This window comes from Nyctereutes procyonoides, unplaced genomic scaffold (genome assembly GCF_905146905.1).
Source record: "Nyctereutes procyonoides isolate TBG_1078 unplaced genomic scaffold, NYPRO_anot_genome, whole genome shotgun sequence".
Classification (NCBI taxonomy): Eukaryota; Metazoa; Chordata; class Mammalia; order Carnivora; family Canidae; genus Nyctereutes; species Nyctereutes procyonoides.
Genome location: NW_026575160.1, coordinates 13,439,569 through 13,453,444, shown reverse-complemented (window position 1 = coordinate 13,453,444; position 13,876 = coordinate 13,439,569).

Here is a 13,876-nt window from a genome sequence, read left to right as displayed (position 1 = left end):
CAGGGCTCAGATTTTCTTGCCTGCAGGTGAGGATAATAGTACGTACTTCTTAAAGTAATTATAAAAATGAAATGAGTCCCCATGTGTGAAGTGTCGAGGACAGTGCCTGGCCAACGTCATGTCACTATCATCATTATCTGAGGATTCTTCTTAGCCATGCTGGCTCTCTTTCCTCTTAACACAGATATTTGAGAACAGCTGAATCAGCCCATGGTTGATTCACATCCTTGAGTTTCTTCTTAAACAGCGCTATTGGGAGTGCAACTTGGACAACCACTCAGATCTTGGCATGATCTAATAAAGTTGAAGCTGCTCATTCCCTATGAGCTAGCAACACTACTCTCGGGCATATATAATGGAGAAATTTTTAGACCAAGAGACTAGATTGGATTAGAATATTCATGGAAATATGGCTTGTAATAACAAAAAAATGGAGACATCCAGATGGTCATCAAGAAAAGGATGGATAAATAAGTCTCAGAGTATTCACACAACGGAATAACAAACAGTAGTGAGTATGAATAAAGTATGTTACATGTATCAACTTAGACAAATCTCACAAATATAATATTGAGTGAAGAAAAGCAATTCATAGAAGAATATAACAGTATGATTCCATTTACATATGGTTCAAACATGGAAAATTTGTTTTTAAAAAGCAGGAGCATGAGAGGAGTTTAAATAATGAGGACTTGAAAATGAAGCCATAATAGAAAAAAATCACATCATCAACATACAAATAGAGGCATATCTGGAGCATAACATGCATAAAATCAGGATAGGGGTTACCTCTGGGAGTAAGAAGGGCATTATTGGAGTCTCAATGGTGATAATAATGTACTATATTTCTTAATTTGGGTGGGTAGATGCAGAGACATTCATTTTATCACAAAGTCTTCCAATGCATACCTATTATGAATTTGTAAGTATTTTAACCTTCTGTTCAAAAGTTCTTCAATGAAGAAAAAATTAATATAGCCACTAAGCCATCTCGCTTAGTTAGGGTCCCTCCCCATGTCTCTCAGGTGGTTCACCCAAACATTCATGCCAACACATACTGAGAAGGCCCCAGCTCCCCCTCTTGAGTGTGCCAGGGGCTGTTCTGCGGGTATGCAATAGAGTCAGGTCAGAGGGGCACTCGGCCTCTATTTACATATTTGTTTGTTTTCTTAATAGAAAAATTCATTATCTTGCCAAAATGATCTGACACCTCTTCTCACAGCGATTTCTGTACCTCGTGCTTCACAGGGCAGGAGGTGGGTTTGCTTTTCCTATTTTGCAAAGGAGGAATAGAAGCACAAAAGCACTGCGCTCCTACTGGCCAACTGTTACAGTCACTGTCTTCCTTCCCGCAGCTTCCATTCTGTTTTATCCCCAAAGGGGCCTTCATGCACTGTTTGCCTCTATATACCATCCACAAGTTCTTTTGGAATTCAGAAGCTCTAACTCTTAAATGTAAAAACAACAAGGGAATGGCACATCTGGGGTTAAAACCCAACTTTCCTGATCACAAATTCCATAAGGGAACATCCTCTAAATGGGATTTAAATCCATACGTGGTGCTCATTATCCACCATCAGGCCAGATGGGAGGGGGAGAGAGAACAGAACCACGGAGAGCTCCAGGCACTCACCTGCAGTAATGGGGACCAGTCCCCAGCCGCTGGCCCCTCCCTGCAGCCACCAGGGCTTCTCTTTGCATTATTTATTTATTTCCAAGACCTAGGGGTGGGAGAGGAAAGAGAAAAAGGAAAGGAAGTGATTTTTCTTCTTAATAGGTTTGCTCTTCTCGCTCTGGCTAGAATCAATGCAAGCGAGTGGAGTTGAACACACTCCTTAGCATCCCCTCCCCTCCAAACTGCTTCCTTCCATCGTAAATAATTCAGACAAAATAAAATAATCATGTGCTGGTAATTACCACCCCTCCCCAAAAATAAACGATCGCTGCAATGCAGTCCCCCTGGATGTTGCAGGGGCCGTCAATGGTGCCCCTGCTGATGGCAAGTTGAGGCCGGGATGAGGGGTGGCATCTGAAGGTGAGGGCAGAAGGGCTGTTGGTTGTTATTCCCACGCAGAAGAGCTATGAAATGATGTCACTGTGCTTCCATGGATATGGCTGGCTTTCTGCTAAGGGGTCTGAAAACAGCACACATTTAAACCAGCTGCTCTAAACAAAAAAAAAAAAAAAATGTTTATTTTCATTCTAATTCCCATCTTTCTGCATGAGAATAAAGTTTCTAAGAGAGGCTTCCAGGCGGCCCCTCCTCAAAAAAAAAAAAAAAAAAAAAAGTAAAGTATGTCTTTTCTCCCAGCCTCAGCTTTCATAGAGTTTTTATTTTGTGGGTTGATTTCTTCATGTAAACACCTTGCTCAATTGTGTGGGCCTCACTGATAAGAATTTTTAGGCAAGGAGTAAGTGGTTGTTTTGCTTCCAAACATCAAAAAAGTTCAGGCAGACATGGTACCAGTTACAGTATGAAAATAACATTCTCCACCCCATAAAACAAAATGGTAGCAACTCATCACCAGAAAAAGTCTCTCCTAACAAAACTGTGCGTGTGAGCAGTAGGAGATAAGGACAGGGTGGTAGAAGACATCTCATTTGGACACCAGTAATTTACAGGGAAATCTCTGCTTACTCTACTTAATCATACTTATTCTCTGCAGATTCATAGTCTTCGGGGAGAATTAAAGAAGCTATGAACAATAACTTTGAAAACAACATAGACAGAACTGTTATGATACCAACTTAGTAATGCTATGTGGCATGTGGCCTTTAAATAAATAAAAAGCTGGACAAAGGTAACCTAACTCATAAACACATAGAATCCTGGCTCTTCTTGCTCTCTTTCACTGCTCTGAAGATGCTAGAGAAACCCTTCTGGAGTGGAGACAAGTGGCCTTCGAAACCTGAATTTTCCCCAGGCTGCCCCACACAGTGGGAGTAGAAGTGGATCCCTTCTCTCTGACACCAGAGGTAAGAAGGGCCATGAGGCCCTAATCTGACTTGTCCAATATAGTAGCCACTAACCACGTGTGGCTACTTACAGTTATACTGATTAATTTTAAATAATTCAAATAAAATTTGAAATTCAGTTCCTGAATCACACGGGCACATTTCAAGTGCTCAGTGGCCACACATGGCTAGTGGTGCCCTACTGGACAGTGCAGACATAGAACATTTCCACCATCTTAGAAAGTTCTACTGGACAAAGCTGTTCTAATGTCGGCATACTGTAGAAGATGATAGATAGATAGATGATAGATAGATAGATAGATAGATAGATAGATAGATAGATAGATGATAGATAGACAGGCAGACTCACTACATGGGGGAGAGTCTTTCAAAAGGGAAGAAACAGAATCTCCAACTCTAAGTCACTTCTGTATTTGGTGCAGTTGTTTAAATAAGTAAATGTAAATATCCATGAGAAACAAGTGCAACCCCTAGTGTTTTAAAAATCCTGCTTCTACCCAAATGAGCCTTAAGATAAAATAGCAGGGCATTTTCAGGTGCTTAGTAGTTATCCCTCAGTTTGGTTACTTTCCCTCTTCCATATGATGTTCTTAATAAAACAGTTTTGGGAAAGAAGGAAGAGCACATGTCTGGGGTAAAATGATTTTTTTTTCATATTCTAAAAGAATAGTGATTCCAATGATAATGTCAAAATTTTGCAATAAAATACTTAGCAGGCTAGATAAGTAAAACATTTGGTTCTTTGCTCACTCAGTCATTTTCCCAAGCAGTGTTTACACTGAGGATTGCCATGTGCCAGGCACTATGCTGGGTCTGATACGCCTTCTTTAAAGATTTTGCACTCACAAAGGAGAGAGGAACAAACACTATAATAAAGACACTGCATGACAATGGCCATCAGAGAAGTGAAAGAGCAGGTTTAGGGTTTGAGAAACAGGGGAGCCCACTTCCTGCTGGGGAGAGAGGGCAACTTAGCTGCCTTTGAGCTGAATCTTAGAGCAGAAAGTGATTGTAGGTGTGCAAACTCGGGGAGACAGGGGAAGAAGGGGACTGTGTTCAGAGAACCCTGGGTGTCCTAGCTGAGCTGGGTGGTAAGCTAAGTAAAGGGAATTGGGGGAAGAAAGCCCCAGAAATGCAGATCATAGATGCAACAGAGGACTTGAATGTTAGGCTGAGCCAAACACTTAGCACCCTAATACCATCCCACCCACCAGCGACATGCAAACTCCAGCACCTGCACCTGCCTTCATTAATGAAGAGTGCTCATTTTATCCATACCTGAAACTACTTAAGAGCCTCTGTCCATTACTCTCACCTTGTGATTGCTGCTCCATGTTATGGGAAGTCATTACGTTGTCAGTCAATGCCAGGTAGCTACCCACACCAGAATCCTCTCATATTCCAAATAAGCTCCTTTCCTTTCCTAAAATGTTCACCTGATAGCTCAGTTCATCTTCAGAATGATAGATCTTTTACAAAAGCTATGGAGTTGGGGCACCTGGGTGGCTCAGTGGTTGAGAGTCTGCCTTCAGCTCAGGCCATAATCCCAGGGTCCTGGGATCAAGTCCCACATCAGGCTTCCTGCAGGGAGCCTGCTTCTCCCTCTACCTATGTCTCTGCCTCTCTGTGTGTCTCTCATGAATAAATAAATAAAATCTTAAAAAAAAAAAAAAAGCTACAGAGTTACCCCAGAAGGGTGAAAGAAAGGACTTATCCTCAAGGAACAGAGATTTGCAACAAGGGTGGTGGGAAGAACCCTGGCCCTGAAGTCGAGAGACAACTTAGGCCTGGTTGCATCCTTTAGCAGCCAAGATGCTGGGCAAAGCATATATGTGCTGTGACCCTCGGTTCCTTATCTTCCTATTAAGTGGAGGGCAATGAATGATGTCTGCCCTCACTCAGCTAATAAAATACTGGGGAAACAGAGCCTATTACTGTATTTAGATAAGAGTTTGGAATAGTTAGTATTGATTCATCATCTGACAAAAATAAAGCCAGGATAACTTTTTCTTTGTGAATAATGTCCTTTTTGTCTTCAAAGGACCACTTTTCTTTCTAATTGAAAGTTACTACTTCTTTTAAAATATTTAATATCCACATTGAGGTTATTTTTTCTGATCTTTTTTAATCTGCTTTCCTCCTTAGCTTTTGTCTGTTAATGTAGGAGAGAGTAAAGGGCTTATTTCGTGGCTTAAATTTTGAAACTGGTGGTGAATTTCTTGAAATCCTATTGTGTGCTTAAAATCATCTTCCTGGCCAGGGAGGATACAGAAGCAGTATCGGGGGGCTCTGCCGACAAAGACATTATAATCTAATTAGTTGCTGAAGATAATTTATGTTGTTATATTTTGCATGCAATTACAAAAACAAAACAAAAGAATTATTAAAGGTCAAGCTGTAGTTGAAATTCCATGTGTTTCAGAGCATAGAACAATGGAGAACTCACCTAAGACAGGAACAGCAGGGGGAAATGTGAGTTCTGTGTGAGCCCTGAAGAGCAGGCAGGATTTGCAGGCAAGAAGGGAGAGGTAGGGTCTAGACTGAGAAGTCTAGACAGTGGTTAGGCACTGTGACCTTGGAGCAATGAGAAAAATAGCCAGATTGAGTGGATAGAAAACGTTGGAGAATCAAAGGAAATAAGGTTGAGTTAGATTATGAAAGGTTCAGAAGGTTAGTTCCTTTGAACAAATGCCTTTTGATCATTTAAGTTACGTGGGGTCACGCGTAACTCACTGCAATGGGTAGAAGACAAATAAGATGGTCTTTCTGGTTCAGGACACTAGAATTCTGAGACAGAGGACTAAGTCTCCTGACAAATGAGTATTTGCACCCATTGATCTTGGGGAGGCATGGAGCCTCCTGGAGAAACCCAAACAAACAAATCAATAAACCTTATTTCTATTTATAACTATTGGTCAAACAATCTTGTACCTGTCTTGAGAAGCGAGGGCATTGGAAGCCAGATTGAAGGGAAGGGTGGACAGATGGCAGAAAAGAACTTACTGTGTAGGCTGGGGTCTGGTAGGGCAAGCCAGTCCATGAGGAGGGCCAGTGGTGATCCTGGATAACTAGCGGAGCCTGGTACCTGGAGCTACCTGGCCCAATTGACTTGATGGTGGCTACGTACCTCTGTAGGAACTGAGAGGAGGACCGCAAGACATTCCTTTAACACCACAGCACTCAGGCAATAATGCTCTGGGACCCCACTCTTACTGTACTGTAATGGAGGAAGCATTTTCACTTCTGAGAAAGCACCAAGCAGTCATAGCACCCGTGGAAACCGATCCTATCTATGGGGCAGGTCAGTCTTTCCATATCTGCACTTAAGCAAAGGAAGAAGGTTCTGTGGAGCAGGCCACAAGTAGCCATGTGGTGGAGGCAGCAAAGGCCATAAATATTATGGTTGATCAGCTATATTACCAAAAATATGTACTTTATCCCCTCCTGCCACAACCTCCATGCAGAGTGTAGCTCCCCACTCCTTGACTTTAGGCATGGCCAAGTGAATAGTTTTGACCAAGAAGCATTAGATGGGACACAAACTAAAGCTTAAAATGTCCCTGTGTGGTGAGACTTGCCCTCTTGTGTTTCTGCCACCACTCTGAGAAAACTATGTCCCAATTAACCCCTTAGTCCAAGTCGGAGCAGATCCAGACCCACAGGATGAAGCAGAGCCAACTGAACTGCATCCAGTCTGCAGATCCTTGAGACTAGACAGCATAATATAATTCACACAAACTGGAAATCCAAATCACACAAATCTCAGAATATGACATTCCACAAACAGACTGTCTTTGACAACCGTAGTGAATGCACCTTTCAATAAACAATAACCCTATTGTGTTATTCACAACAAAGAACTGTGAAGAAGGGCCCATGCAGACTTTTGTTTTGTTTTTTGTTTTTTTTTTCCATTGAAAGCAGTGGTTTACCCCCCGGCTTTGACTACAATAAGGTACAAAGGTGAACAAAACCTAAAACCTGTCCAGTCCATGCTAAAGCTGGGTTTTACAGTGGCAGCTTTTGGAACTCAGACCATTCTTTTTTTTTTTCTTTTTAAGAGTTTATTTATTTATTTATTTATTTAGGAGAGAGAGAGAGAAAGTGGGGTGGAGGGGTAGAGAGAGAGAAGGAGGGAGAATCTCAAGCAGACTCCCCGCTGAGTGTGGAGCCAGACGCTGGGCTCCATCTCAGGACCCTGAGATCATGATCTGAGTTGAAATCAAGAGTCAAACATTTAACCGACTGAGCCCCCCAGATGCCCCTGTAATTCACACCATTCTTTTCTCATTCAGTGCGTCATTTCTTTTTTTTTCTTTTTACTTTTTATTTTGAAATAACTTGAGACTTAAAAAAAGTTGCAAAAATAGTACAGCTAGGTCCCATATTTCCTTCACCCAGTGCTAACATTTATTTGGATTTCATCAGTTTTTCTACCAATGTCCTTTTTCTCTTCTAGGATCCAATCCAGAATCCCACAGTGTTTTGTCTCCTTAGTCCCCTCAAATCCATGATAACTCATTAGTCTTTTGAAGTGAATTATTTAAAAGTGAATCACACTCTTGAAGATTGCTGATAAGTTACTTTTCAGAATGGATTTGTCTGATGTTTTCTCATTGAGGTTATGCATTTTTAGTAAGAATATCATCAAAACAATGTTGGCTCCCTCTCAGTGCATCATGAGGGTAGAGGAGTGGAAGGAATTAATTACTTGAGCACTTGGTGAAGGGAATATCTTCTGGGTTTCACCATTGTAAAGTTACTTTTTTTCCATTGGGATTAATAAAATTTTGAGAATGGTACTGTAAGACTATACAAATATCCTGTTTCTCCTCAAACCTTCACCTATGATTCTAGCGTCCATTGGTGGATCTTACTTGCCACATTATTACCCTGGCATTTGCCAAATGGTAGCTCATCCACCTGAAGCTAGAAGGGAAGCAGCTAATGAATCATCCCTTTGCTTCCCAACCTCAACCCAACCAATAATGAGATTTGAATTAAGTGTGCAAAGGGGTAAGGAGGTCCAGTTCCTGAAACTAAGGAGTCTCAGCCACAATTTCTGGGCTGCTTTGCAGAGTCAACTGAACAGCAATTGACAGATCTTGCTCAGAAGGCAAAGAGGAGAACAACCAGGGGGCACAGCCAACTTCCATGCTAATCAAGGTGAATAAAGCCATGACATAGAACAGAACACCACAGGACTCTGTTTAACACAACCAGGAACTCAACTTATTCAGCCAACTACCTTGTTTTCTATTTGTAATTAGAGTCACAAAGAAGCAGCTTCCTTGTGTGTCGCCCACAAGCAGAGCCCCAGACAACATCCTCATTTTCAATACTTCTTCCCCTTTATCTCACTCTGCCTGATGCCTAATAAGCTGATTGCTATTTACTTTGGACCAACAGCTAATCTGTTAATGATTGATTTTGAATTTTTACAGTCATTTGTCTCTGGCAGGACCTGAGACTGCAAAAGGCAATCCTCTCCTACCTGATGAATTGGCTTTTTCTTAGAAAGAAAAGAAAGAAAAGAAGAGAGGAGAAAAGAAAAGGAAAGGAAAGAAGAGAAGAGAAGAGAGATTGATTTAAGTAAAAAGTCTTCATGGTTGTATTCTGCTGACCAACAATTGATATTTAATGAGATATTTCAATGCAAAAGAAGAAACGGTGACTTTCTCTAAGATTCATCTGCCTTTGAAATGATCAGCAAATAATAAAAGTGGATATTTTGCTAATGGTGGCATGGGGTAAAGACCCTCTTCCATATGAAGTAAATTGTAATTGTACTATAAATTTACAGAGCCTAAAATTCTTAATTAACAAAATTTATGCTCATTGCCCAACTAGAATGGGCTAGCTAAACTAATGCTATTACTGTCTTTTAAAAAGATCTAAATTGCACACCATATGATATATGTATTTTTTGCAGAATTTATGCAGAAAAGTGAATTTTGCTTTCCACACACACAGACACACAAAAACTGTTGAATAGACAATGGTTATTTTAATTGGTACCACACAGCAGTGCTCTGCAATCTAATCAGTGCTTCTAAAAATAAAACCATGGATCACCACGTTCTGGAAAGTAGAACAAACCCGGCACATGAGAGTACTGCCATTTCTAAACACTACTTCTTCCAGAAAGTTAAGCCTGCCTCAGAGACACCATCCCTAATTTTGTAAATAAGAATGACCCCCAAGGCTAGCATTCCCATCAACTATTTATTAAAACGCACCCCAAGACCTCTCATCTCAAAATGGAATTAAACTCATCCAAGTGTCTCTGAAAAATGAGAGTGATTTAAAACGTGAACCAGCACTAGCACAAAACGAAAAGGAAGGACCCTGGTACAAAGTGGTCTTTTGGTATGTCTAAGTGGTGGCGGGTCTTCCTGGAAAGCCAGTGTTATAAATTAGCAGATTAGACATTTTTGCAGAGCCTCTAAAAGGAAAGGCTAAACTGTTTGAGGGATAAAAGCCCTAATCTTATTAATATTTTAGATCCTGCAAGACATTGAGGCTCCATCTGCTGTCAGCACCACCTGAGAAAGAATTGAGGCAGCTGAGGGGCAGAAACCACGGCCCCCCAAGTGGTCTGCTGACCTTCCTGAGAGGTAGATATCATGTGACAGCAATTGCCTATCTCAGCAGACACGCTGGAAACGGGAGAAAGTGTTAAATATAACCAGGTAGACAGTGATGAATTGACATACTGAAAAATCGAACACTTCAGTAATCAGCCTAAGGATCTGATATCAACAACATTTTTCAGTTTTGTCCAAATTCATTGAAAGGTGTACTTTAGCAAGTTCACTTCTCATTGGTAAGACCTTTCATCTTTATGCTGCTTTTCTGATTGGATTCTGTGTCATCATTGGTTTGGGTGACTCTGTGCAGGAAGCAGACAGACTGTTTGCCTGGAGAGAAGAAGGACTGGAAGGAGCAGAAATATAAATGAGTTTTACTCCAACATTAATTAAAAAACTATTAAATATCTATCAAAGTGGTTATTTAGAAAGAATTATTAAAGCCATGGTATATGAAAACGCATCAGGTACTGTGTTCTAACAGCACAGTAAACCTGAAATATTGAAATATTGCCCTCTATTTTACAGTAGGAAGCTTCTATAACTATAATTCTAATCACAAAACTCTAATTAATGTCTACATGGCCTCAGATAACTTCATTAAATATTTGGAATATTTATATTATCCAAAGACAATCTCTATCCATTAGAACAAGGAAATCCTTTAAAATAAGTTTTTAAAATGCTAGTGATATGTTTTTCTTTTTATGAGATACATAAGTCATACAATTTACTCTAAGGTTTCATGCATCTCTACAGCAGCATTGCAAAAATTCTTTAACTAAAAACCACTTTTGTCCCTGGTATAGATGGAACATGGCTTTCAGCTGAGGTCACTCCCTCCTTTGAGATTTAAATAAATAAACTGGCTCAAGTATTCACCCCACATCCTGAGAGAAGTTAGATGTTCTCCCCCAGATTTCTGAGAATTCTGGAGAAGGAGAACTTAGAGTTTCTTAGTCACTTCTCTCTCCAGTGACTTCTCTGGGCTGGATTCTTGATCTCACTGTCTCTCACCTTCTATGACTGCCCCATGCCAACTGAGAATTTGAAGGTAACCCTTTTTACTTGATTTCTGTAACAGTATTTGTGTGGAGCAGACTCTTTATGCCCTTTAAAGTCTGTCATCAGGTCCATCACGTGCCACCATCTTGCTTTGTCTCTTAGTCTCTCTCCCCTCCTCTTTCTCCTCTGCTCTCCCCCATCACAATACCCGTAAACTTCTCTCACAGAGCAATGTGCTCGCCCCTTCTGTAGCTCCAGACCATTCAGGCTATCTCTGGAGGCCTTATCTTCTTAGCCAAATGCTTCCATTAAGGTGGTAGACAGTCTCCTCCCTGAAAGGAATTCCTGCCTAGCTCTTAAAATAATGGCACTTTCCTCTGGGCTGTTCACATATTACAAGAAAGCTCTGACTCATTCTGGCAAACATTTGGGAAAAGAAACACAAAGGACAACTAATTTTGTGATAAGTACCATAAAAAAGCATGGAAGGTCTACAATAGATAGGAATGTTGAATCACAATTTGGAGTCACCAGAACTTGGGGGCAGAACTTTGAGGAGATTCTGCTTTCAAATTCACCCTGGAAAGGGTCAATGAAAAGATTGATTTGTAGACATTCAGAGAGCCATGTGGAGCTAGAGATGAACCTCCATGTCAGTATCTTCCTAAGGCCCTAAGCTCCTGGCTTTTCTCAGAAACCTCCACCATTTATGGTGTTCTGTGTGTGACTGATTTCCTCTTGCAAACTATGCTGGAACCCAAGATGAGATAATGCTTTGCTGTATGGATAGGTAGAAAGAATTTCAGAAACCGACAAGAAGTCAATTGCTTTCCCTTTACTCTCAGCTTGAATATAGGATACAAAGCATCTCTCCAAAACCTATAAGCTTCAGGCCACTCAAAACTATCTGGAGAATAACGTGCGACTTACATGCCCATGTTAGATCAACAGCCGTAGCAGAGTATTAAAGTCCTAGATCCATGAAGACAAACAGAGGATGACTCAATTTGTTGGCAAATTCAGACATATCCTAACCCCAGCAGGATAATTCATGTAGAATTTTTACTTTAAAATTGGTTTATTCAATGAATTTTTTCTGGCTTTCTGGAAAAGTAATGATAATTTCTAAACAGATGACAAAAGTAAGTCAACTAGGTTCAAGCATAAAAACCAATTTTTATCTTAGTTTAATGCTGGAAGTCTATATTCAATGTTTACTGTGTTTAATTCAGTGGGAGGCAAAAGTGAGAATGCCATCACTATTATTGGAATTAAAATCATTGCAAACTGCTTGAGAGGTAATTGAGTAGTTAATTTTATTAAAATCTATTGCATCCAATGTCACCCAGGTATAATATGACTGCCCTGAGACATGCTGAACAAAATTTGCCCAGGCACTGAGGAAAATGTTACATTTCAAGGGACCCAGAAAGAAAGTGACTTGTAATTGGTCAAACACTGTCTTTTAAGTCACAATAGATATGATTTGATCTATTCATATTGAATTCATATAGTCAATATATGATAATAGCAAACATTTTTATAATACTCCCTGTAAACCAAGCACTGCTGTAAGAACTTTATATATACTAATTTACATATTCATCACCACAACACTATAAAATAGGTACTACTATTTCCATTTTACAGATGGGGAAACCAAGAAATGGAGAGATAATATAACTCACCTCCATCACACAGATAACAAACAGCCAAACTGGCATTTGTATACAGGTGGTCTGGCTGCCCAGTCTTTTACACTTGGCTTCTGTGCCCTAAACAGCTTCCACAAAATATGCACCTATAGCTGACCCTAAGCAACTTTCACAATAGCAGCACCAGAAGCAAGAGCTGGCTTCTTATAGTCTGATTACCACTAAGTATCTAAGCTTTGAAGACACATGAAAAACACAAATCCAACCTAACTGCAAGGAGGGTAATGGCCAAGTTAAGAGAATTTGCATTACGAGGTATGCAAGGTATTATAGAAGGTACTGCTGCATTAATTCCAAATGCATATAGTGCCTTCAACCACAAATCATTAAGTGTGTCGGGTATAGGTTCCAGGGACCTGCTTCAATAAACCAATAAATATTATTTGCCTATGAGGCTTCACATGCCCGAATATTAAAAATAATTCAACACATTCCTATACTCCTACTTGGACTATTCATTTCCTTTGCAAACCATTCCTCCCTTGAAAATACCAGAGTAAATACTAGACTGGCCAAGTGAAGTAGTGTGTGCTTTGAATTAATTGAGGATGCATTAGTGAAATTATACTGCAGCAAGAACAGTGGGTCCCAATCTCTAACCTTATCCGTGAGACACTGCAACACTGTAAAATATATCTTACTCTACTTCATCTTGCATTTAAGCACCTCCTTTGACATAGCCAGTTGGTAACTAACCATATCTGTACTTAAATCAGGAAGCTAGGTAGGGTACGTTCCTCTAACTCTCAACATGCAATTCTCCACTTATTATTGCAACCCTTAATTTGCATATAACATAAGCACTTGTTTGTGCACTTGTTTAATTATTTTTTTGCTTAATCGTTCTTTTTTTTTTCCTAAGCCTCCAAAGACTTAAGTATATCCAACTCAGTTGGCTGCCCTCTGTTCTTCCTTTTTGGCAAAGGACAGAATCTGTTTAGATATCTACCGCTCCCACACATAACTCAGGATTAATACTAACTGATCCAAGCCAGTGATTGGTGTAGGTGTGTAAGGGAGCAAATGCCAACTGAAGGGGTTCTGGGCTTCTATATGAAAGGATATACAAGGAAGAGAGAGGCTCTCACCATTTCTATTGGATGTTAATGCGTCCAGATATGGTGCCTGGAATGGTAGCAGCCATTTATGACTATGACATCAGCTAGCCTGAAAATGACAGAACAGAAAGATGAGAAGGAGCTGGGCCAGGCATGATGTTAGGGAGCTATCAAATTAACCAACCACCGAACCTCTCTACTTTCAGACTTCTAGTTGTATGAAATAATAGATGTCCTCACTGATTTAGCAAGTTGAGTCAGGGTTTTCTGTTGCTCAGAGCTGAAACTCTCTGAAAGGAGACAGCAGAAAACATGACTATATAATTCACTTTAATTAATTTGTTCAACATGTACTAATTGAACATCCACTAGCCCCAGGCGCTGTTCTAAAACTTGGGGATAGACCAATAAATAAAATAGATAAATCCCTGCCTTTATAAACATATGTTCTAGTGGGAAATTCCCTTTGTGTGAGGCATCATACACTTAGTACAGCACAAAGCGGGAAAAGAGAAGGCCTCTAACCCTGGAA